Source organism: Oncorhynchus keta, chromosome 6, assembly GCF_023373465.1.
Source record: "Oncorhynchus keta strain PuntledgeMale-10-30-2019 chromosome 6, Oket_V2, whole genome shotgun sequence".
Taxonomy (NCBI): domain Eukaryota; kingdom Metazoa; phylum Chordata; class Actinopteri; order Salmoniformes; family Salmonidae; genus Oncorhynchus; species Oncorhynchus keta.
The window spans coordinates 36245761-36270577 of NC_068426.1; the positions used below are offsets into that span (position 1 = coordinate 36245761).

Here is a 24817-nt window from a genome sequence, read left to right on the forward strand (position 1 = left end):
AAAGCAAACGGAAGCACTGTCTTTGTGAAGATGGTTGTGGACAACACATTAAGAACACCTTCCTAATATTGAGTTGCACCCCCCCTTTTTTGGCAGTGGTGGAAAAAGTACCAAATTGTCATACTTGAACAAAAGTAAAGATACCTTAACAGAAAATTACTCAAGTAAAAGTGAAAGTCACCCAGTAAAATACTACTTGAGTAAAAGTCTAAAAGTATTTGGTTTTAGAAAGACTTAAGTATCAAAAGTAAATGTAAATGCTCAAATATACTCAAGTATCTAAAGTAAAAGGACAAGTATAAATCATTTTAAATGCCTTATATTAAGCAGAGCAGACGGCCACATTTTCTAGTTAAATTTTTTTTTACAGTTTATTTTTTTTACAGATAGCCAGTTGCACACTCCAACACTCAGATATCATTTACAAACTAAGCATGTGTTTAGTGAGTCCTCCAGATCAGAGGCAGTAGGGAAGACCAGGGATGTTCTCTGTTTAGTGAGTCCTCCAGATCAGAGGCAGTAGGGATGACCAGGGATGTTCTCTGTTTAGTGAGTCCTCCAGATCAGAGGCAGTAGGGACGACCAGGGATGTTCTCTGTTTAGTGAGTCCTCCAGATCAGAGGCAGTAGGGATGACCAGGGATGTTCTCTGTTTAGTGAGTCCTCCAGATCAGAGGCAGTAGGGATGACCAGGGATGTTCTCTGTTTAGTGAGTCCTCCAGATCAGAGGCAGTAGGGATGACCAGGGATGTTCTCTGTTTAGTGAGTCCTCCAGATCAGAGGCAGTAGGGATGACCAGGTATGTTCTCTGTTTAGTGATGTTCTCTGTTTAGTGAGTCCTCCAGATCAGAGGCAGTAGGGATGACCAGGGATGTTCTCTGTTTAGTGAGTCCTCCAGATCAGAGGCAGTAGGGATGACCAGGGATGTTCTCTGTTTAGTGAGTCCTCCAGATCAGAGGCAGTAGAGATGACCAGGGATGTTCTCTGTTTAGTGAGTCCTCCAGATCAGAGGCAGTAGGGATGACCAGGGATGTTCTCTGTTTAGTGAGTCCTCCAGATCAGAGGCAGTAGGGATGACCAGGGATGTTCTCTGTTTAGTGAGTCCTCCAGATCAGAGGCAGTAGGGATGACCAGGGATGTTCTCTGTTTAGTGAGTCCTCCAGATCAGAGGCAGTAGGGATGACCAGGGATGTTCTCTGTTTAGTGAGTCCTCCAGATCAGAGGCAGTAGGGATGACCAGGGATGTTCTCTGTTTAGTGAGTCCTCCAGATCAGAGGCAGTAGGGATGACCAGGGATGTTCTCTGTTTAGTGAGTCCTCCAGATCAGAGGCAGTAGGGATGACCAGGGATGTTCTCTGTTTAGTGAGTCCTCCAGATCAGAGGCAGTAGGGATGACCAGGGATGTTCTCTGTTTAGTGAGTCCTCCAGATCAGAGGCAGTAGGGATGACCAGGGATGTTCTCTGTTTAGTGAGTCCTCCAGATCAGAGACAGTAGGGATGACCAGGGATGTTCTCTGTTTAGTGAGTCCTCCAGATCAGAGGCAGTAGGGATGACCAGGGATGTTCTCTGTTTAGTGAGTCCACCAGATCAGAGACAGTAGGGATGACCAGGGATGTTCTCTGTTTAGTGAGTCCTCCAGATCAGAGGCAGTAGGGATGACCAGGGATGTTCTCTGTTTAGTGAGTCCTCCAGATCAGAGACAGTAGGGATGACCAGGGATGTTCTCTGTTTAGTGAGTCCTCCAGATCAGAGGCAGTAGGGATGACCAGGGATGTTCTCTGTTTAGTGAGTCTGACAGATCAGAGGCAGTAGGGATGACCAGGGATGTTCTCTGTTTAATGAGTCCTCCAGATCAGAGGCAGTAGGGATGACCAGGGATGTTCTCTGTTTAGTGAGTCCTCCAGATCAGAGGCAGTAGGGATGACCAGGGATGTTCTCTGTTTAGTGAGTCTGACAGATCAGAGGCAGTAGGGATGACCAGGGATGTTCTCTGTTTAGTGAGTCCTACAGATCAGAGGCAGTAGGGATGACCAGGGATGTTCTCTGTTTAGTGAGTCCTCCAGATCAGAGGCAGTAGGGATGACCAGGGATGTTCTCTGTTTAGTGAGTCCTCCAGATCAGAGGCAGTAGGGATGACCAGGGATGTTCTCTGTTTAGTGAGTCCTCCAGATCAGAGGCAGTAGGGATGACCAGGGATGTTCTCTGTTTAGTGAGTCCTCCAGATCAGAGGCAGTAGGGATGACCAGGGATGTTCTCTGTTTAGTGAGTCCTCCAGATCAGAGACAGTAGGGATGACCAGGGATGTTCTCTGTTTAGTGAGTCCTCCAGATCAGAGGCAGTAGGGATGACCAGGGATGTTCTCTGTTTAGTGAGTCCACCAGATCAGAGACAGTAGGGATGACCAGGGATGTTCTCTGTTTAGTGAGTCCTCCAGATCAGAGGCAGTAGGGATGACCAGGGATGTTCTCTGTTTAGTGAGTCCTCCAGATCAGAGACAGTAGGGATGACCAGGGATGTTCTCTGTTTAGTGAGTCCTCCAGATCAGAGGCAGTAGGGATGACCAGGGATGTTCTCTGTTTAGTGAGTCTGACAGATCAGAGGCAGTAGGGATGACCAGGGATGTTCTCTGTTTAATGAGTCCTCCAGATCAGAGACAGTAGGGATGACCAGGGATGTTCTCTGTTTAGTGAGTCCTCCAGATCAGAGGCAGTAGGGATGACCAGGGATGTTCTCTGTTTAGTGAGTCTGACAGATCAGAGGCAGTAGGGATGACCAGGGATGTTCTCTGTTTAGTGAGTCCTCCAGATCAGAGGCAGTAGGGATGACCAGGGATGTTCTCTGTTTAGTGAGTCCTATAGATCAGAGACAGTAGGGACGACCAGGTATGTTCTCTGTTTAGTGAGTCCTCCAGATCAGAGGCAGTAGGGACGACCAGGTATGTTCTCTGTTTAGTGAGTCCTCCAGATCAGAGGCAGTAGGGATGACCAGGGATGTTCTCTGTTTAGTGAGTCTGACAGATCAGAGACAGTAGGGATGACCAGGGATGTTCTCTGTTTAGTGAGTCCTCCAGATCAGAGGCAGTAGGGATGACCAGGGATGTTCTCTGTTTAGTGAGTCCTCCAGATCAGAGGCAGTAGGGATGACCAGGTATGTTCTCTGTTTAGTGAGTCTGACAGATCAGAGGCAGTAGGGATGACCAGGGATGTTCTCTGTTTAGTGAGTCCTCCAGATCAGAGGCAGTAGGGATGACCAGGGATGTTCTCTGTTTAGTGAGTCCTCCAGATCAGAGGCAGTAGGGATGACCAGGGATGTTCTCTGTTTAGTGAGTCCTCCAGATCAGAGGCAGTAGGGATGACCAGGGATGTTCTCTGTTTAGTGAGTCCTCCAGATCAGAGACAGTAGGGATGACCAGGGATGTTCTCTGTTTAGTGAGTCTGACAGATCAGAGACAGTAGGGATGACCAGGGATGTTCTCTGTTTAGTGAGTCCTCCAGATCAGAGGCAGTAGGGATGACCAGGGATGTTCTCTGTTTAGTGAGTCCTCCAGATCAGAGGCAGTAGGGATGACCAGGGATGTTCTCTGTTTAGTGAGTCCTCCAGATCAGAGACAGTAGGGATGACCAGGATGTTCTCTGTTTAGTGAGTCTGACAGATCAGAGACAGTAGGGATGACCAGGGATGTTCTCTGTTTAGTGAGTCCTCCAGATCAGAGGCAGTAGGGATGACCAGGGATGTTCTCTGTTTAGTGAGTCCTCCAGATCAGAGGCAGTAGGGATGACCAGGTATGTTCTCTGTTTAGTGAGTCTGACAGATCAGAGGCAGTAGGGATGACCAGGGATGTTCTCTGTTTAGTGAGTCCTCCAGATCAGAGGCAGTAGGGATGACCAGGTATGTTCTCTGTTTAGTGAGTCTGACAGATCAGAGGCAGTAGGGATGACCAGGGATGTTCTCTGTTTAGTGAGTCCTCCAGATCAGAGGCAGTAGGGATGACCAGGGATGTTCTCTGTTTAGTGAGTCCTCCAGATCAGAGGCAGTAGGGATGACCAGGGATGTTCTCTGTTTAGTGAGTCCTCCAGATCAGAGGCAGTAGGGATGACCAGGTATGTTCTCTGTTTAGTGAGTCTGACAGATCAGAGGCAGTAGGGATGACCAGGGATGTTCTCTGTTTAGTGAGTCCTCCAGATCAGAGGCAGTAGGGATGACCAGGGATGTTCTCTGTTTAGTGAGTCCTCCAGATCAGAGGCAGTAGGGACGACCAGGTATGTTCTCTGTTTAGTGAGTCCTCCAGATCAGAGGCAGTAGGGATGACCAGGTATGTTCTCTGTTTAGTGAGTCCTCCAGATCAGAGGCAGTAGGGATGACCAGGGATGTTCTCTGTTTAATGAGTCCTCCAGATCAGAGGCAGTAGAGATGACCAGGTATGTTCTCTGTTTAGTGAGTCCTCCAGATCAGAGGCAGTAGGGATGACCAGGGATGTTCTCTGTTTAATGAGTCCTCCAGATCAGAGGCAGTAGGGATGACCAGGTATGTTCTCTGTTTAGTGAGTCCTCCAGATCAGAGGCAGTAGGGATGACCAGGGATGTTCTCTGTTTAGTGAGTCCTCCAGATCAGAGGCAGTAGGGATGACCTGGGATGTTCTCTGTTTAGTGAGTCCTCCAGATCAGAGACAGTAGGGATGACCAGGGATGTTCTCTGTTTAGTGAGTCCTCCAGATCAGAGACAGTAGGGATGACCAGGGATGTTCTCTGTTTAATGAGTCCTCCAGATCAGAGGCAGTAGGGATGACCAGGGATGTTCTCTGTTTAGTGAGTCTGCCAGATCAGAGGCAGTAGGGATGACCAGGTATGTTCTCTGTTTAGTGAGTCCGCCAGATCAGAGGCAGTAGGGATGACCAGGGATGTTCTCTGTTTAGTGAGTCCGCCAGATCAGAGACAGTAGGGATGACCAGGGATGTTCTCTGTTTAATGAGTCCTCCAGATCAGAGGCAGTAGGGATGACCAGGGATGTTCTGTGTTTAATGAGTCCTCCAGATCAGAGGCAGTAGGGATGACCAGGTATGTTCTCTGTTTAGTGAGTCCTCCAGATCAGAGGCAGTAGGGATGACCAGGGATGTGCTCCGTTTAGTGAGTCCTCCAGATCAGAGGCAGTAGGGATGACCTGGGATGTTCTCTGTTTAGTGAGTCCTCCAGATCAGAGGCAGTAGGGATGACCTGGGATGTTCTCTGTTTAGTGAGTCCTCCAGATCAGAGGCAGTAGGGATGACCAGGGATGTTCTCTGTTTAGTGAGTCCTCCAGATCAGAGGCAGTAGGGATGACCAGGGATGTTCTCTGTTTAGTGAGTCCTCCAGATCAGAGGCAGTAGGGATGACCAGGGATGTTCTCTGTTTAGTGAGTCCTCCAGATCAGAGGCAGTAGGGATGACCTGGGATGTTCTATTGATAAGTGTGTGAATTGGACCATTTTTCTGCCTGCTAAGCTTTCCAAATGTATCGAGTACTTTTGGGTGTCAGGGAAAATGTAAAAAGTAAAAAGTACATCATTTTCTTTCGGAATGTAGTGAAGTAAAAGTTGTCAAAAATATAAATAGTAAAGTAAAGTACAGATTCCCCAAGAAACTACTTAAGTAGTACCTTCAAGTATTTTTACGTAAGTACTTTATACCACTGCAAGTTGGCTGGATGTCCTTTGGGTAGTGGAAACCTATTGATAGAGGAAACTGTTGAGCGTGAAAAACCCAGCAGCGTTGCAGTTCTTTACACAAACCGGTGCGCCTGGCACCTCCTACCCCGTTCAAAGGCACTTCATTCTGCCGTCTTGCCCAGTCACACTCTGAATGGCACACATACACAATCCATGTCTCAATTGCCTCAAGGCTAAAAGAGCCTTATTAACCTGTCTTCTCCCCTTCATCTACAGTGCTTGAAGTGGATTTAACAAGTGACATCAATAAGGGATCATAGCTTTCACCTGGATTCATCTGGTCAGTCTGTCATGGAAAGAGCAAGTGTTCTTAATGTTTTGTACACTCAGTGTAAATCTCCCTGGAGTTTAAATCTGTATTTTTTTCCCTATGTACCTGGAAATAAGTTGTGTGAAACTGCAGAGCAACCATTGAAACAACCCCAGTGATTCCTCCTTCTAATCTACTCCTTCTCTCTCTGACAGTAAAGCTGTGTTCTGTAAATCAGTTGGCTCTAGATGCCATGCCACAGTGTTCCTCTTGAGAACACACACAGTCATTCCACAAATTGAACATTATGACTATAACTACTGTTCCCTGAAGGAGGGAAACCAGGTATAATCCACTATGACGCCTGCCAATGAAAACTTCTCCTCGCTGGAAGCCCTGCCTTAGGTCACGAGCGTGAGGCTCGGATTCATTCCTTCCCGTCACCGAGCCCCGTAACGAGCGGAGCGGGGCTCAACAGGTCTTGTACCTTGTTTCCCTCCTTCAGGGAACAGTAGTTATATTCATAACGTTACATTCCCTTTCAGTCAGTCAACTTTGGTACAACATACTATGGGGAAATAGGATCATGCCCCAAGCCTGGATCCCAACGGGTCCTAAATGAAAACGGCCCGTGGCAGACCACTCAGACCCGACCCCCCAGATGCGTCAGTCTGGGTATTGTGCACACGGCCCGTTGCCAAGTGTCCCTCTCCTGTCCCAGGAGATTATCACGTCACACTGTACGATGTCACCAAGGGTCAGTTCATGGTTTGAGCGAAGGGAGCAGGTCAGCGGATGGTAGATGATGGTGATGGAGCCTGCTGACGAACTTGAAGAGGGAAATTCTGGGAACCAGCCTGACTCTTAGAGCCACTGGAAGTCTCCTCTTCCACTCTGCTCTGAGGGCTCTGAGGGCCAGAAAGCTCATCACACACAGTTCAAAATAGTAGCCAGTCATCCTCACTATGAGCCCTCTGCCTCAGAACTGATGTATCTCCCATTCCTCTCACACTTCAGGTCGACCCTTCAAATGATGTTCTCAGAAGATCAGGAATTGGCAGCCAGTATGGCTTTTAAGCAGACACTGTGATTTCAGCCGTCTTATGCCACGATTTAGCCATCAGATTGGCTCTCCCTAGGGCCAGGCCTATAGGAACCAAATCTCCGGCTTCGCTTGCCAAACCTACGACAACAGGGGTGACTAATGTAAGACGGTCTCGTCTTCCAGTTGTTTGTTGTAGTGAATCCTTCCTGTTCACACCGAGCTGAAGAGAGGAATCATTGAATGAATGAATCCGAGCCCCTCACCTGTGGAAGGGCGGGGCATCCAGCAAAGAGCGGTTTTCATTGGTCTTGTCAGGCGTCATTGTAGATCCTTCAACCAAAATGAATTTTTTTTTTAAAAACCTTTATTTAACTAGGCAAGTCAGTTAAGAACAAACTCTTATTTTCATTGACTGCCTTGTTCAGGGCCAGAATGACAGATTTTTACCTTGTCAGCTCGGGGATTCGAGCTTGCAACATTTCGGTTTCTAGTCCAACATTCTAACCACTACTTAACCTGTGGTCTCTCTAGAGATGCTGTGGTTTCATAATATAAGCATTTGGCATGTGCACAAGCGCGAGAGCGTGTGTGTCACTCTGTAATGCATCATATCTGCTGCCTCTACAGGTTCTGAAGAGAAGACTTGCATAACCAGGACTCTGGCTCGTCCTCAAGACTCCACACAAAAGGTTAGCACAGAGTCCGATTCTGATTCCAGGATAAATGTATTGACCTCATGGAGAACCTAATTCTGAAACGTAAAGGGATAGTTTGTGATTTTGACAATTAAGCCATTTATCTAATTCCCCCAGAGTCAGATGAACTCATGGATACCATTTTTATGTATCTGTTCAGTTCGAAGGAAGTTGCTAATGAGGCGTCAGCGCATATTGGACGCAGAGACATAAAAATGGTCTCCATGAGTTAATTTGACTCTGGGGGAGTAGATAAAGAGCTCGTTGCCAAAATCCCGAACTGGCCCTTTAACATGCATAACGTGCATGTGCTGCTTTTCCCATTGTATTTTTAACAAATCAGATTAGGAGAACTAATAATACCTGTTGCATCATCATTATAATAATAATAATAATACCCAACTGCGTAGCTAACCTTGTCCACTCAAACAAACAGAGTCATGGTTTCCTGTCTTTGTTGCTATTGTATTGGGTTCCTGGCACCTGTCCTAACCTGATGGAACGACAGCCTTGTCCCCAAGGTCCCATTGTTCAGCTGTAAGCATGTGTCAGCTGATTTGAACCCAGGTTGTCTGAGTGCTATGGGCATTAACTTGGGGTCTTCAGGTCTCAGACAAGAATCATCTTTATGTGAATGTTACATATGCTAGGGGATCATAACCCCGGTTCTCAAGCCAAGACATACTGTAGCCTAGCAGTATTTTTACAGTACTAATACTTTAGTTCTCTGTGCTTTAGTGAATTACAGTATACTGTAGTGTTAGCTGGTTGAACCACCATAACCCCCATAAACCCAAAGACAATGACACCTCCAAACCCCAGCAACATCCAGTGTTTCCCCTAGGATTTGTTTTAGCAGCGGTGGCATAGTTAGTGGGCATGGCCAATGGCGGGGTTTTACCGCTGAGACAAAATGTTGCCGTTTGAAAGCAAATTTCCTGCAATTCTACACATTCTACTATGGGGTAAAGCAAACATTTGACCCTTTTAAAGCTAGTTTACTGCAATTCTAAACATTTTACTATGGGGCAAAGCAAACATTTGACCCTTTTAAAGCTAGTTTACTGCAATTCTACACATTTGCTATGGGGCTGAGAGAAAATGTTTAGTTTTGAAACACATTTCTTGCAATTATACACATTTTGCCATGACATTTTTTGAATTTCGGATTCTCCCTGATTGTCTAGTTTTTATTTTGGTGATTGTAAATTCTCATAGATGATCTTATAAAATATATTGCTACATTGTCTTTTCTACATACACTGTATACACAAAGTATGTGGACAACCCTTGAAATGAGTGGATTCGGCTATTTCAGCTACACCAGTTGCTGACAGGTGTATAAAATCGAACACACAGCCATGCAATCTCCATAGACAAAATTGGCAGTAGAATGGCCTTACTGCAGAGCTCAGTGACATTTAATGTTGTACCGTAGGATGCCACTGGCGCCGACAGAGATGGTCGCCTCGCTACTCGTTCTTAGGAATATGCAGTATTATGTTTTTTTTTTCAAATGTATTATTTCTTACATTGTTACCCCAGGAATTCTTAAGTCTCATTACATACAGCCGGGAAGAACTATTGGATATGAGAGCAACGTCAACTTAACAACATTACGACCGGGAATACGACTTTCCCGAAGCGGATCCTCTGTTTGGAACACCACCCAGGACAATGGATCGGATCCCAGTAGGCGACTCAAAACAATGGCGGGGCAGACGCAGCGGTCTTCTGGTCAGGCTCCGTAGACGGGCACATCGCTCACCGCTCCCGAGTATACTACTCGCCAATGTCCAGTCTCTTGACAACAAGGTGGACGAAATTAGGGCAAGGGTTGCCTTCCAGAGAGACATCAGAGATTGTAACATTCTCTGTTTCTTGGAAACATGGCTCACTCAGGATACGTTGTCAGAGTCGGTACAGCCACCAGGTTTCTTCACGCATCGCGCCGACAGAAACAAACATCTCTCTGATAAGAAGAAGGGCAGGGGTGTATGCCTTCTGATTAAGGAGTCGTGGTGTGATCATAACAACATACAGGAACTCAAGTCCTTTTGTTCACCTGACCTAGAATTCCTCACAATCAAATGCAGACCGCATCATCTACCAAGAGAATTCTCTTCGATTATAATCACAGTCCTGTATATCCCACCAAGCAGACATGAATGCCCTGAAAGAACTTAATTGGACTCTATGTAAACTGGAAACCATATATCCTAAGGCTGCATTTATTGTCGCTGAGGATTTTAACAAAGCTAATCTGAAAACAAGGCTCCCTAAATTTTATCAGCATTTCGAATGCGCGACCTGGGCTGGAAAAATTCTGGATCATTGTTACTCTAACTTCCACGACGCATACAAATCCCTCCCTCGCCCTCCTTTTGGAAAATATGACCACGACTCCATGTTGTTGCTCCCAGCCTATAGACAGAAAATAAAACAGGAAACGCCTGTGCTCAGGTCTGTTCAACGCTGGTCCGACCAATCTGATTCAACGCTTCAAGATTGCTTTGATCACGTGGACTGGGATATGTTCCGGATAGCCTCAGACAACAACATTGATGTGTACGCTGATTCGGTGAGCGAGTAATTAGCAAGTGAATCGGTGATTTTGTACTCACGGTGACTATTAAAACCTTCCCCAACAAGAAACCATGGATAGATGGCAGCATTCGCTCAAAACTGAAAGTGCGAATCATTGCTTTTAATTCAATTTTTTTTACCTTTATTTAACTAGGCAAGTCAGTTAGGAACAAATTCTTATTTTCAATGACGGCCTAGGAACAGTGGGTTAACTGCCTGTTCAGGGGCAGAATGACAGATTTGTACCTTGTCAGCTCAGGGGTTTGAACTTGCAACCTTACTAGTCCAACGCTCTAACCACTAGGCTACACTGCCGCCCCGGCAATCATGGCAAGGCGACCGGAAACATGACCGAATACAAACAGTGTAGCTTTTCCCACCGCAAGGCAATCAAACAAGCTAAAAGACAAAGTAGAGTCTCAATTCAACGGCTCAGACACGAGACGTATGTGGCAGGGTCTACAGTCAATCACGGATTACAAAAAGAAAACCAGCCCCATCGCGGACACTGACGTCTTGCTCCCAGACAAATTAAACAACTTCTTTGCTCGCTTTGAGGACAATACAGTGCCACTGACACGGCCCGATACCAAAACCTGCGGACTCTCCTTCACCGCAATCAACGTGAGTAAAACATTTAAACGTGTTAACCCTCGCAGGGCTGCCAGTCCAGATGCCCTGTGCAACTGGGTCCTGGACTTTCTGACGGGCCGATCCCAGGTGGTGAGGGTAAGAAACAACATCTCCACCACGCTGATCATCAACACTGGGGCCCCACAAGGGTGCGTTTTCAGCCCTCTCCTGTACTCCCTGTTCACCTATGACTGCGTGGTCATGCACACCTCCAACTCAATCATCAAGTTTGCAGACAGCACTACAGTGGTAGGCTTGATTACCAACAATGACGAGACGACCTAAAGGGAGGAGATGAGGGCCCTCAGAGTGTGGTGTCAGGAAAATAATCTCACACTCAACGTCAACAAAACAAAGGAGATGATCGTGGCCTTCAGGAAACAGCAGAGGGAGCAGCCCCCTATCTACATTGACGAGACAGTAGTGGAGAAGGTGGAGTTTTAGTCACATTAATAATAAAAAATTGGATGTAATAAATGTATCACTAGTCACTTTAAACAGTGGCACTTTATATAATGTTTACATAACCTACATTACTCATCTCATATGTACAGTGGGGCAAAAAAGTATTTAGTCAGCCACCAATTTTTTTTTATTTATTTTCATCATAGGTACACTTCAACTATGACAGACGAAATGAGAAAAAAAAATCCAGAAAATCACATTGTAGGATTTTTTATGAATTTATTTGCAAATTATGGTGGAAAATGTGTTTTCAGACCTTCCCTTGGTCGTATTCACGCGGGGCAGAAATCTCACAGACCAATTGGTAAACTCTGATTTACCACCCCAAGATATTCCTGAACAACATTTATTTGCGCCCCTACTGGATGGAAATGACAAATGTAATGGCTGTGCTCAATGCAATGGCACTTATATATGTAGATCCTTCAAACACCCACAAACAGGGAAATCGATAAAAGGTGTTATTACGTGCTCCACGAAGGCAGTTATTTATCTTATAACTTGTCATTGTGGTAAAAATGATGTAGGTAAAACAAATTGCGGATTAAAAGTACGTATCTCAGAGCATCGTAGCACCATTAGGTGCAAAAACTTTACTTATCCAGTTGCGTCCCACTTCTTGGAGGCAGGCCACTCGATTTCGTCTCTACGTTATATTGGCATCGAACATGTCACCCTCCCTAGGAGAGGGGGTGACCTTGATAATTTATTGTTAAAACGAGAGGTTGCCTGGATCTTTAATTTAAAGACGGTCTCAACGTAGACTTTGATCTGAAGCCATTCTTGTGATCATTGTGACTTTGCCATTGTAATTGTTTGTAAACTTGTGTAGTCAAATTAATCTATGATCGTATGCTATCCATTTGTTGTTTGTATGCTGTTCTTTGTATGACATTATAATATTTGATTATTAACCAATGATATTAGGCCACTCTTGGCCATGATTACAGACACCTGTGTCTTTTGACACTATATAAACGAGTCATCCCGCAGTGTTTGTGATTATACCCTGATGAAGACAGCTTGGCTGTCGAAACGTTGGTAATTAAATTATTGCATCTGAGCTCCTAGAGTGTGCGTGCGGCTCTCTTTTATTTTCAAGTTGTGCTAGTGAAGGGAAATCTTAACGCTACAGCATACAATGACATTCTAGACAATTCCAACTTCGTGGCAGCAGTTTGGGGAAGGCCCTTTCCTGTTTCAGCATAACAATTGCCCCTATGCACAAAGCGACGTCCATACAGAAATGGTTAGTCGAAGACCTCCTGAGTGGGGCAGCGGTCTAAGGCACTGCATCTCAGTGCTTGAGGCATCACTACAGACCCGGGTTCGATCACAGGCTGTGACCGGGAGACCCATGAGGCGGCGCACAATTGGCCCAGCGTCGTCCGGGTTAGGGGAGGGTTTGGCCGACCGGGATGTCCTTGTCCCATCGCTCTCTAGCGACTCCTTGTGGCCGGGCACCTACAAGCTGACTTCAGTCGCCAGTTGTACGGTGTTTGCTCCGACACATTGATGCGGCTGGCTTCCAGGTTAAGTAAGCAGTGTGTCAAGAAGCAGTGTGTCAAGAAGCAGTGTGTCAAGAAGCAGTGTGTCAAGAAGCAGTGCGTCAAGAAGCAGTGTGTCAAGAAGCAGTGCGTCAAGAAGCAGTGTGTCAAGAAGCAGTGCGTCAAGAAGCAGTGTGTCAAGAAGCAGTGTGTCAAGAAGCAGTGTGTCAAGAAGCAGTGCGTCAAGAAGCAGTGCGTCAAGAAGCAGTGTGTCAAGAAGCAGTGCGTCAAGAAGCAGTGTGTCAAGAAGCAGTGCGGCTTGGCAGGGTCATGTTTATGGAGGACACATTGCTCTTGAAATTCTCCCGAGTCAGTAGTGGAGTTGCAGCGATGGGACAAGACTGTAACTACCAATTGGATATCACGAAATTGGGGAGATCGGTGTGGAAGAACTTGACTGGCCTGCATAGAGCCCTGACCTTAACCCAATCGAACACCTTTGGGATGAATTGGAATGCCAACTGCGAGCAAGGCCTAATCGCCCAACATCAGTGCCCGACCTCACTAATGCTCTTGTGGCTGAATGGAAGCAAGTCCCCGCAGCAATGTTCCAACATCTAGTGAAAAGTCTTCCCAGAGAGTGGAGGCTGTTATAGCAGCAAAGGGGGGGACCAGCTCCATATTAATGCCCATGATTTTGGAATGAGATGTTTGACGAGCAGGTGTCCACAGGTTTGCAGTGCGCCTCTGCTAAATGTATTTAGGGGAAACACTGACATCCTCCTAACCCCCCTCATCCTCTCACCAAGTTCACAGGCTGTATTCATTACCCCCCCCCCCCCGACACAGAAGATCAGTCCAGTCTGTTTATTATGTGGAACCGGCAGGAATGAGGAAGACAACGTTTTTCCAACATGGTGGGAAAACAATGGTGTGAGTGATAGTGCTCTGCTCTGGCTTGCCTGGCTGGCTGAGACCATCTGGGAAGGTCATCTCAACGAGGAAAGCCCCTGAAACAATAAACACAATCAGCACTGCTGATTGTCACTGGCCTGGGCAGAGAGAATAGAGAGGATAGGATAAGGGGGTTTCTGAGAGTGTCAGGGGTTCAGTTCCTGTTATCTGGTACCTGTTTTTGTGCTCTCTTCCTGTCTCTCTGTGTACAGGATTAAGCACACAGCCTGTAGATCTGAGGAATGTTATCGCTCAGGTTCAAAAGGTTGTTATCTTTTTAGTTTTCGTTGTTATCTGTGAGATTTTTGGCGATGACTTCAAATTGCTTGTGTGTGTGTGTATCTGTGTGTGTGTGTGTGTGTGTGTGTGTGTGTGTGTGTGTGTGTGTGTGTGTGTGTGTGTGTGTGTGTGTGTGTGTGTGTGTGTGTGTGTGTGTGTGTGTGTGTGTGTGTGTGTGTGTGTGTGTGTGTGTCAGACAGTAGAGTGAGAGGGGTAGAGTTATTCTCCCTGGAGCGTGACTGTCTGTAACACCGTTTTCTTTGTCTCCAGTTGAAAGCCATGTCACATCTAACTTACCCCCGAGACCAGCCAGACAATACCTGCACAAGTCCACATCTCTCACTTTCTCACCTTGTCTTTCTCTCCTCAGTTTCCTATTTCCTTTCTACCTCTCTCCTCATCTTTCACCATCTCCACCCCCACGCACTCTCGTAAAGGCCCAGTGCAGTCAAAAACGTGTTTCTTCTGTGTTTTATATTTCCACCCTATGAATAATTGTGAAAATGATGATAATGCCCTCTTAGTGTAAGAGCTGTTTGATAAGACCGCCTGAAACGTCAGCCTGTTTTGGTGGAATGGAATTTTGGCCTCCCTGGTGAAGGTAAATTAGTTAACAGACCAATAAGAAAGGGAGGTCCTAACCTCTCTGCCAATAACAGCTACTTTTCAGTTTCCCCCTCCCCACTCAGACCACTCGCAGACAGTCCTAGCAAAATTCTTGCTTGAGAAATTGCTCTGTTGAACCATTTTAATTGAAAACAATCTCAGTAAGGTACTTAATTATTACCCAGAAATGATATTTTATCAGAAGAAAGAAAAACCATCTGCATTGGACCTTTCTTTAGTTTAGCTGCGAGCAGGAACCAGACGCAATATCACCTGATGCTCTTATCATTATAGGAAGGCTGAGATTCTGAGCCAGTGTACAACTCCCCCACACCTCTGTGGACCAGTGAGTGCTTACTGTTGGTGATTGGAGCATAGTATCAGGTTTTCCTGAGAGCGCCTATATAACACACACGCGCACACGCACGCACGCGCACACATACACACACACAGTCCCTGGTCTGCCCTGAGGGTCGTTGGTCTAAAGCATTAAGACAGATTTCCATCTAGCAGCAGGTCTATAGTGTTGTGTACTGGGGAGCTCAGTGGGAGGTTCTGCAGTTACCCTCAGGTCAGTTAGTTTGAAATCAAACTGCTGTCATCCCCTGGGCAGGACACAACCCCTCCAGAACATTACTGACTCCCTGTTAGGAAAACAGAAGCATTCACAAAGGGTTTGGCTGAAGATTGGGAGTGTAAGGACTTTCCTCTCCCGCTTTTCATTCTGGGGTCATGTGAAGGGTTAAGGAGGGCTGGAAATGGTTAAGTATAATGGGACCAGTGTTAAGGCCTAGAGAGCCTGTTGGTCAGTGGGAAGTGGGGTTTTAAGACGTCACTGAAAAAGCAGTCTTTTTCTTGTCAGCCTGTTATGTTGTTGAATAGTTTTCTGATTTCTCCTAGTCTTTGTGAGAGCTGTTGTATACTGTTGAGCATATTATCTGGGTTTGTTTGGTTGCTTTTCTTCTTTGTGTGTATGTGTGTGTGTGTTTGTGTGTGTGTGTGTCTTTCAAACATCTCCAAGGAGGCATGACATCACAGCAGTGTAGTCTAACTGCTCAGAGATCACAAACAGAGGAACTGGGGAAAAAACGTCCTGTTGCGGTGCCACTGAAACAGCAAACAGAGATCTTTCCACAAGATGACTGTCCAAAACAACCCTACTCCACTCCCCCTGGTGTGGCCTGGCGGTCTGTCTCTCTCTGGGGGCGTTGCTGGTTGGCCACCCACTAAGACAACGGCAGACTCTGATATGTCAGATGGTCATTTTTTCCCAACGTCCTCTTAACCTCCGAGACACTGGGCTCCACAGGCCAGTCAATTTAGGGCCGAATAAAATCTGTTTTATTTTTTGCCTGATTCCATTTAGTTTTTTTCCAATTTAATTTTCTCCAGGTTTTTTTTCTCCAAGTTTCCGTTTCCCCCTGTTTCTTCAGCTTTTCACTCGCAAAATAACACTTTTTAAAATGAAAAAAAAAAACTGCTAAATTAGATGTTGTAAGTCCACAACGATGCTTAAACCACATTAGGAGACCACTTTTGAGGTCTGGAAAAAAAATTAAATTGAAATTTTTGGGTGTAGTTACCCTTTAATACCAGTGCCCACCTAGCAGAGGCTGTTTAGCAGTGTTCAAGTACCGTACATTTTTGAATAAGGCTGTAATGTAACAAAATGTGGAAAAAGTCAAGGGGAATGAATACTTTCCGAATGCACGGCTTTGTAGTTAACTTTTAATTAAGGCTTTTGGGAAAGCCTTTCCATCTACCAGAAGAGTTTTAATTAGCATCATGCTAACGGTTACACAAAGTGGTCGATGTGCGCACTGCACATACACAGACGGGGAATTCTCATTGCTCTTCAGACAGTTGCAGGAAATACGAATCACTCTGCATTCTGTTCATATATTATGATAAACTTAGGCAAATTAACTTAACACAGTGCGCATCCAACCCTGAAGCCAGCCGCACCAATGTGTCGGAGGAAACACCGTGCACCTGGCGACCTTGGTTAGCATGCACTGTGCCCGGCCCGCCACAGGAGTCACTGGTGCGCGATGAGACAAGGATATTTATAGGGCCATATCAATGTGAGAAGAAGAAGACGGACACACTCAAACAAACACACACACCGGGACCCCCCTCCAAGTCTCTTCCTGCAATATGCCCAATACTCCCACCCTCACAGAATTCAAACACATATACGAACATACACATGAGGAAGGAAAGAGATTGGAGGAAGAGAAGAGAAAAGGAAAGGCATTGAGACCTCTGTGACGGGTGGATCCAACCACTACCCCTCAGCTGAGAAAACACCCTCTTATGTCCTTCTCTTTCCTCCTTCTATTTTGTCTTTTTTCCACACTCCGAAATAGCTGAGACTCCCTCACCTTCAACACAGCCCTGTGTTTACACCTCCTCAGTCCCTGAGTACATGGAAAGATACAGTATGCAACCACGATATCTGCTAATAGCAGTACTAGACATTCACTACAGGGTCATTCCATGTCATTTCAGCATGCCATGACCCACAATCTCAGATAGTCCTGTAATCGTTTCTGTAGTTAGAAACAGATAATATTCTTTCTTGGAATATAATTTCATCATCCATATTGGGCATTTTAATTTATAGGATTCATATAATTTTCAGTAAATATAGTACCTAACATCTGATTTGGACAAAACTTTCTTCCAACAATGAGTAAGGCATAAGAAATCCAAATACATGGTCAATAATACACCCTAAACAGCACCATCTAGTGGTCAGAACCTGGTAGTATCAGGATGTAGGATGAGATTAACTTCTAATTAATTTCTCTAAATTTCTCTGAACAGGAGGAAAAACGTCACCAAATTCACTGGAAATACAATACAGAGAAACAATACTCAAAGCCGCAGCTCCAGTTGGGGTGGGAATTGTATGGAGTGTCGGTGGCTTCTGACCATTCCTTTGGTGTCACGTTCTGACCTTTATTTCCTTTGTTTTGTCTTTATTTAGTATGGTCAGGGCGTGAGTTGGGGTGGGAAGTCTATGTTTTGTCTTTATTTAGTATGGTCAGGGCGTGAGTTGGGGTGGGAAGTCTATGTTTGTTTTTCCATGTTTGGTTTCTGTGTTCGGCCTAGTATGGTTCTCAATCAGAGGCAGGTGTCGTTAGTTGTCTCTGATTGAGAATCATACTTAGGTAGTCTGGGTTTCACTGTTGGTTTGTGGGTGTTTGTTTCCGTGTGTGTATTTGTCGCCACACGGTACTGTTTTGGTTTTTGTAGATTTCAAGTTATCGTTTATTGCGTTTGTTCGCGTGTTCACTTGTCTTTATTAAAAACATTATGGACACTTACCACGCTGCATCTTGGTCCGATCCTTACTCCTCTTCAGATGAAGAGGAGATGTGCCGTTACATTTGGATTCTTCATGTCTCACTCATTGTTAGAAAAAAGTTTGGTCAAAATCGGATGTTAGGTACTATATATTGAATATTATATGAATTAAAATTGACCATTTGGATGCAATCAATTAGCTTAATTTATCAGAGATGTAATTATATTTCAACAAATAATGTTGGAGAAATAATAATCTCATCTGTTTCTAACTACAGAAACAATTTCAGAACAATCTGAGGTGGTGGATCTCGAAAGTCCTCTTTCTGGTGCTTTTTGAGGTGGAACGACCCTTCACTCAGCCTAGAGGTTAGCTGACATAGGTGCTAATGGAGTTGCTGACTGCTGAAGTTGATAGTGCTTCAGCTTGTCTTGTCAGTCCAATAGCATTTCATTACACGCAGGAATGAAGACAAGAGCACCTAAGAGGTGCCAAATGGATGGGCAGATGGACAGATGGATGGTTTATTTTTCAGGGGAAGTTTTGACATTCCAGTTGCTTTTCAACGCTGTCGTTGTGTAAAGCAGGAATGTCTAGTAGTAAGGTGGTCAGTCAGGCAAGCTTTATGACAGTGTGTGTGTGTGTGTGTGTGTGTGTGTGTGTGTGTGTGTGTGTGTGTGTGTGTGTGTGTGTGTGTGTGTGTGTGTGTGTGTGTGTGTGTGTGTGTATCTTTACCATATTACGTATCTTTACCATCTGTATGTAGACTCAGATATGCAGGCGTGGAATGGCCTGCTGTATACTGTACTGGATTGTTTCTCAAACCTCTCCTTGGGGACCACAAGATGTTTCACAGTTTATTCTTAGCCCTGAACGAGGAGCAAACGTGGAAATGGTGGAAATGGCCAGTTGTGATGTCATAAATAATGGCCAACAAGCTGCGTCAACCATAAACAAAATCATGCTTGTAAACAAATTATAGTATTCAAAAACCATATTGATAGATCGCTTTTTATAAATAATGTTTTGTTGGTACATTTAATCGCCAAAAATAAGGCAATTTCCTTCGTAGATGACGTCAGAGGTCACAATGTGGGAGAAGTCAGAGCTCAGGGATGATAGACAAGTTTCCCACTAGTAATTGCCAGTTGGAGGGGCCATTCAATTGGATTTTTCTTACCGCCTTGCCACTTGGTTATGAATGCGACAAAAGGCTCGATGATTAGTTCAAATCAGCTCAGGAATAGATCAAAAACATGGAAGGGCCGGAGGTCCCAGGGGAGAGGTTTGAGAACCACTGCTGTGCCGTACTGTATAGGCTGCCTCTGTAAGTGTTGGAGATGTCACAACTGGTCCGGACCACAGTGTTGTGACAGTGTATCAGGTCTCAGAGCAGAGTGGCCTGTCGTTGCTAGGATTTCTCCCCGACTGGAAACTCCACAGACTCATCGGGAATCTCAGTGAGCTGTCTTTCCATCTTCTTTCCATTTGTCCGTCCATCAGTTTCCACTGGGATTTTATGAGGGGGCTCTGGATAACCTCTTCGACACTGACTGGAGACTGGGGTGATTTAGAACGCGTACACACACACACACACACACACACACACACACACACACACACACACACACACACACACACACACACACACACACACACACACACACACACACACACCACACACACACACACACACACACACACAGGCACGGCACTGATCTAAAACACACATGGATGTGTATTAACTGCTTGGAGTCATATTATGTGAAGCACGTCCGGAGATCTGGCTCCGAAGTCAAGACAAAATGGACTCAAGTGCATTCCATCGCAATAATATATATGGGGTCTCTCCTCACCTCCTCCTTCATCCCAATAGTCTGAAATGTCTGCTTTCTTTGTTTGTTTGTACGGTATATGTAGGCATTCACTATATTGCTGTCACAATAGCTTTAAAAAAAAATTATATCTGCACCTTGATTCCAGGGAGCAAAGTCAGCAAACTAAATAGATCTGGTTTCTCTTTTTGACTTTCTCTTCTTCAAGAGCTCGTCCCTCTCTCTGTTTAGCTCTATGGTATGCTGTTGATTGATCTGTGTCAAGGAAGACAAACGACCCACCGTCTGTGTGTGTGTGTGTGTGTGTGTGTGTGTGTGTGTGTGTGTGTGTGTGTGTGTGTGTGTGTGTGTGTGTGTGTGTGTGTGTGTGTGCGTGTGTGTGTGCGTGTGCTTCTATATTCAGAGCTGAGGGTATTTCTGTCTGTGCAGTCTCCTCTGATCCTTCCAGTCTTTGATGTGAAGGCCTGCTCTGTGTCGGAGACCCACAATCTGCCAAGAGGAATCACCCTTAGAGCACCGAGTAGCCCAGCCATACACACTCCATCGGTAAAATGATACACCGTGTCAGACTTGTGTGTGTGTGTGTGTGTGTGTGTCTGGCTGTCTGTCAGTGTCAGGCTCCGCTCACCCAAACCAAATTACACAAGTGGCAGCTACACAAGGCTATAAGGGTCGGTACTTTTGATGGGCATTTTAATGGCAGCAAGCTAAAAAAAAAAAATCAACAAATAATGTTGGAGAAATAATAATCTAATCTGTTTCTAACTACAGAAACAATTTCAGAACAATCTGAGGTGGTGGATCTCGAAAGTCCTCTTTCTGGTGACCCTTCACTCAGCCTTTTGAGGTGGAGTTGCTGACTGCTGAAGTTGATAGTGCTTCAGCTTGTCTTGTCAGTCCAATAGCATTTCATTACACGCAGGAATGAAGACAAGAGCACCTAAGAGGTGCCAAATGGATGGACAGATGGACAGATGGATGGTTTATTTTTCAGGGGAAGTTTTGACATTACAAAAAAAGAAGCAGTAGACAGATAGAGTTCTGTTTGTAGCATTTATAGACGCAGGGTCACAGAGGAGTCTTTATATTTGGCTGACGGTGAACACAGATGGATTATAGTAGTAGACATTGTTGAAGTGTTCGGCGGCTCTGCTACCTCAAGTGGATCGATGCATGGTTTCTCTAACCCTTCTCCGCTCCTTTCACAAAGAACCGCTTATGCATCTGTTTCTTCATGTGATGGGTTTAAATGTTTTAGGTGGATTTGAAGAACCACTGGCCTGACATCATCCTCATGAAGGATGCGCCTCTAAAACTGGCCAATGGGAAAGGCTGAAAAGGGGTTCGCCAAACACCAGCACACAACTTAGTCAGTCCATCCTTCAGTCCGGCCACCCGTCGGTCCGTCTGTCAGTCCATCCTTCAGTCCGGCCACCCGTCGGTCCGTCTGTCAGTCCATCCTTCAGTCCGGCCACCCGTCGGTCCGTCTGTCAGTCCATCCTTCAGTCCGGCCACCCCTCGGTCCGTCTGTCAGTCCATCCTTCAGTCCGGCCACCCGTCGGTCCGTCTGTCAGTCCATCCTTCAGTCCGGCCACCCCTCGGTCCGTCTGTCAGTCCATCCTTCAGTCCGGCCACCCCTCGGTCCGTCTGTCAGTCCATCCTTCAGTCCGGCCACCCGTCGGTCCGTCTCATTCCATCCTTCAGTCCGGCCACCCGTCGGTCCGTCTGTCAGTCCATCCTTCAGTCCGCCACCCCTCGGTCCGTCTGTCAGTCCATCCTTCAGTCTGGCCACCCGTCGGTCCGTCTCCTTCCATCCTTCAGTCCGGCCACCCGTCGGTCCGTCTGTCAGTCCATCCTTCAGTCCGGCCACCCCTCGGTCCGTCTGTCAGTCCATCCTTCAGTCCGGCCACCCGTCGGTCCGTCTGTCAGTCCATCCTTCAGTCCGCCACCCCTCGGTCCGTCTGTCAGTCCATCCTTCAGTCCGGCCACCCCTCGGTCCGTCTGTCAGTCCATCCTTCAGTCCGGCCACCCGTCGGTCCGTCTCATTCCATCCTTCAGTCCGGCCACCCGTCGGTCCGTCTGTCAGTCCATCCTTCAGTCCGGCCACCCCTCGGTCCGTCTGTCAGTCCATCCTTCAGTCTGGCCACCCGTCGGTCCGTCTCCTTCCATCCTTCAGTCCGGCCACCCGTCGGTCCGTCTGTCAGTCCATCCTTCAGTCCGGCCACCCCTCGGTCCGTCTGTCAGTCCATCCTTCAGTCCGGCCACCCGTCGGTCCGTCTCATTCCATCCTTCAGTCCGGCCACCCGTCGGTCCGTCTGTCAGTCCATCCTTCAGTCCGGCCACCCCTCGGTCCGTCTGTCAGTCCATCCTTCAGTCTGGCCACCCGTCGGTCCGTCTCCTTCCATCCTTCAGTCCGGCCACCCGTCGGTCCGTCGGTCAGTCCATCCTTCAGTCCGGCCACCCCTCGGTCCGTCTGTCAGTCCATCCTTCAGTCCGGCCACCCGTCGGTCCGTCTGTCAGTCCGTCTGTCAGTCCATCCTTCAGTCCGGCCACCCGTCGGTCCGTCTCATTCCATCCGTCCGTCCGAGTTATGTTACTGGAGGTCATTAGGTGATGTCACAGGGCTGGGAGTGTCAAATGCCATATATTGCTCATTAGCGGCAGCTGCCTGGCTAGCAGTCTGCGCATGTGTGTGAGAGAAGGAGCAGACAGGACACACACCACAGAGGGAGGCCCTGTGTGGCTTGCTGCAGAGTTTATTGTTTTATCCCAAATTCTGGGCTGAGGTATGGTCGCCATGTGGACTAGAGGTCTTCGCGGGTCCGGAAAGTTAAACCCGTTCCGAAATCGATCCATGGCTTTAGCACCCGACCCGCAGTATGCATAAATGATTTATTTATAAATAGAGACCCGATCCGAATGGACCCGAGGACAGGCAGACCCGTTCCGAAAAGGACGGTGGAAAACAGACTGTGGGGACTTGCATCCATTCAGCCACAAGAGCATTAGTGAGGTCGGGCACTGATGTTGGTGAAGCGTGATTCATCACTCCAGAGAACATGTTTTCACTGCTCCAGAGTCTAATGGCGGCGAGCTTTACACCACTCCAGCCGATGCGTGGCATTGCGCAATGTGATGTTAGGCTTGTGTGCGGCTGCTCTGCCATGGAAACCCTTTTCAGGAAGCTCCCGACGAACAGTTATTGTGCTGACGTTGCTTCCAGAGGCATATTGGAACTGGCTAGTGAGTGTTGCAACCGAGGACCGACCATTTTTACGCGCTTCAGCACTCGGCAGTTCCGTTCTGTGAGCTTGTGTGCACTACCACTTCGCGGCTGAACACTTACAGTTGACCGGGGCAGCTCTAGCAGGGATTTGATGAACTGACTTGTTGCAACGGTGGCATCCGATGACAGTGGCATGTTGAAAGTCACTGAGCTCCTCAGTAAGGGCCATTCTGCTTCCGATGTTTGTCTATGGAGATCGCATAGCTGTGTGATCAATTTTACACACCTGTCTGCGCCGGGTGTGGCTGAAATAAATGAATCCACTAATTTGAAGGGATGTCCAGATATATCTGGACATATTGTTTGATTAAAGGAGTAAGTCTGGTCGGCGTAAAAACATTCAGAGTCAGTTGGAGCGCCTTCATAGGCCTGCTGTATCGAAGCCTAATAGTAACCATACCACACCAAACCTTCACAACAGTTGTTTAACTTTATTTAGGGTCAAAAGTAAGTCAAGTCATTGTTTATAGGGAAAATATGAAAAGGTTATTATATTGCGGCGTTAAAAGTCATGGTTTGAGTGAAAGTAGCATAGTAGGCCACCGGTAATTACATTATATATCGGCAAACACAGCATTACAGCTGGAACTTCTTTTGGCCAAACAAAATAGCTTAACAGAATGAAAAGTGTTTGCCTACCATAGGGCTGCCCAACAGATCACAGCAATAGGATTATTTATTTTACAACAGGCCCATAATAATAATAATTATTATAAATGGCGAAACAATTGAAAGTAAATACGAAAATAAATAAATGAAAGGTAGAAAATTGCATCAAACCTGAATAGCGAGTTGCACAACAGTCCATTTGGCTTAGGCAACATTCTTCTCATCTTTGTCCGCTACAATATTAAAACTTATTCCCGAGGACATTCCCCTTGTCAGCTACTGTTCACGGTACACTTTCTCCTTTAACTTTTCTCCCTCTCTCTCTCTCTCTCTCTCTCTCTCTCTCTCTCTCTCTCTCTCTCTCTCTCTCTCTCTCTCTCTCTCTCTCTCTCTCTCTCTCTCTCTCTCTCTCTCTCTCTCTCTCTCTCTCTCTCTCTCTCTCTCTCTTCTCTCTCTCTCCTCTCTCTCTCTCTCTCTCTCTCTCTCTCTCTCTCTCTCTCTCTCTCCTTCTCTCTCTTTCTCTCTCTCCTTCTCTCTCTCTCTCCTTCTCTCTCTCTCTCTCTCTCTCTCTCTCTCTCTCTCTCTCTCTCTCTCTCTCTCTCTCTCTCTCTCTCTTTCTCTCTCTCCTCTCTCTCTCTCTCTCTCTCTCTCTCTCTCTCTCTCTCTCTCTCTCTCTCTCTCTCTCTCTCTCTCTCTCTCTCTCTCTCTCTCTTTCTCTCTCTCCTCTCTCTCTCTCTCCTTCTCTCTCTCTCCTTCTCTCTCTCTCTCTCTCCTTCTCTCTCTCTCTGACCTCAGCAGCAGGCGCACGTGGTGAGCAACTGGAGCCAGTTTCAGCTGGATTTAAGCTATACGTTTTATAGAGTTGCAATTGGCTTGACACAGATAACAAGCTTGCACAGTTCTCATCACACAAACAGTACATTAACAGAAGGCAGGTCCAATCTGGTCCAGTCGGTAAACCCGTTTTAATTGCACATAACCGAGTCCCTTGGCAATTGTATCAGACCCGACCCAGATCCGAGACAAAAGTCCGAATTTAGGACCCGGGTCCGCACAGGTCCCAGGTTGGATCTC

General features: G+C 46.4%; 1 protein-coding gene across 3 annotated transcripts in view; it reads left to right on the forward strand.

Moving 5' to 3' along the window:
* LOC118385460 (LHFPL tetraspan subfamily member 2a protein-like) overlaps positions 1-24817 on the forward strand; it is an 84980-nt gene that overhangs the window by 26615 nt on the left and 33548 nt on the right. Inside the window, exons 2-3 of one of the 3 annotated variants that reach the window (XM_052521418.1) lie at positions 5917-5980; positions 7623-7684. The exons of 1 other annotated variant lie outside the window; for it this stretch is intronic. The gene's annotated coding sequence lies outside the window, so the exon portion shown is untranslated. The remainder of the gene's footprint in view (positions 1-5916; positions 5981-7622; positions 7685-24817) is intronic. One more of the 3 variants, XM_035772600.2, reaches the window with a different exon arrangement.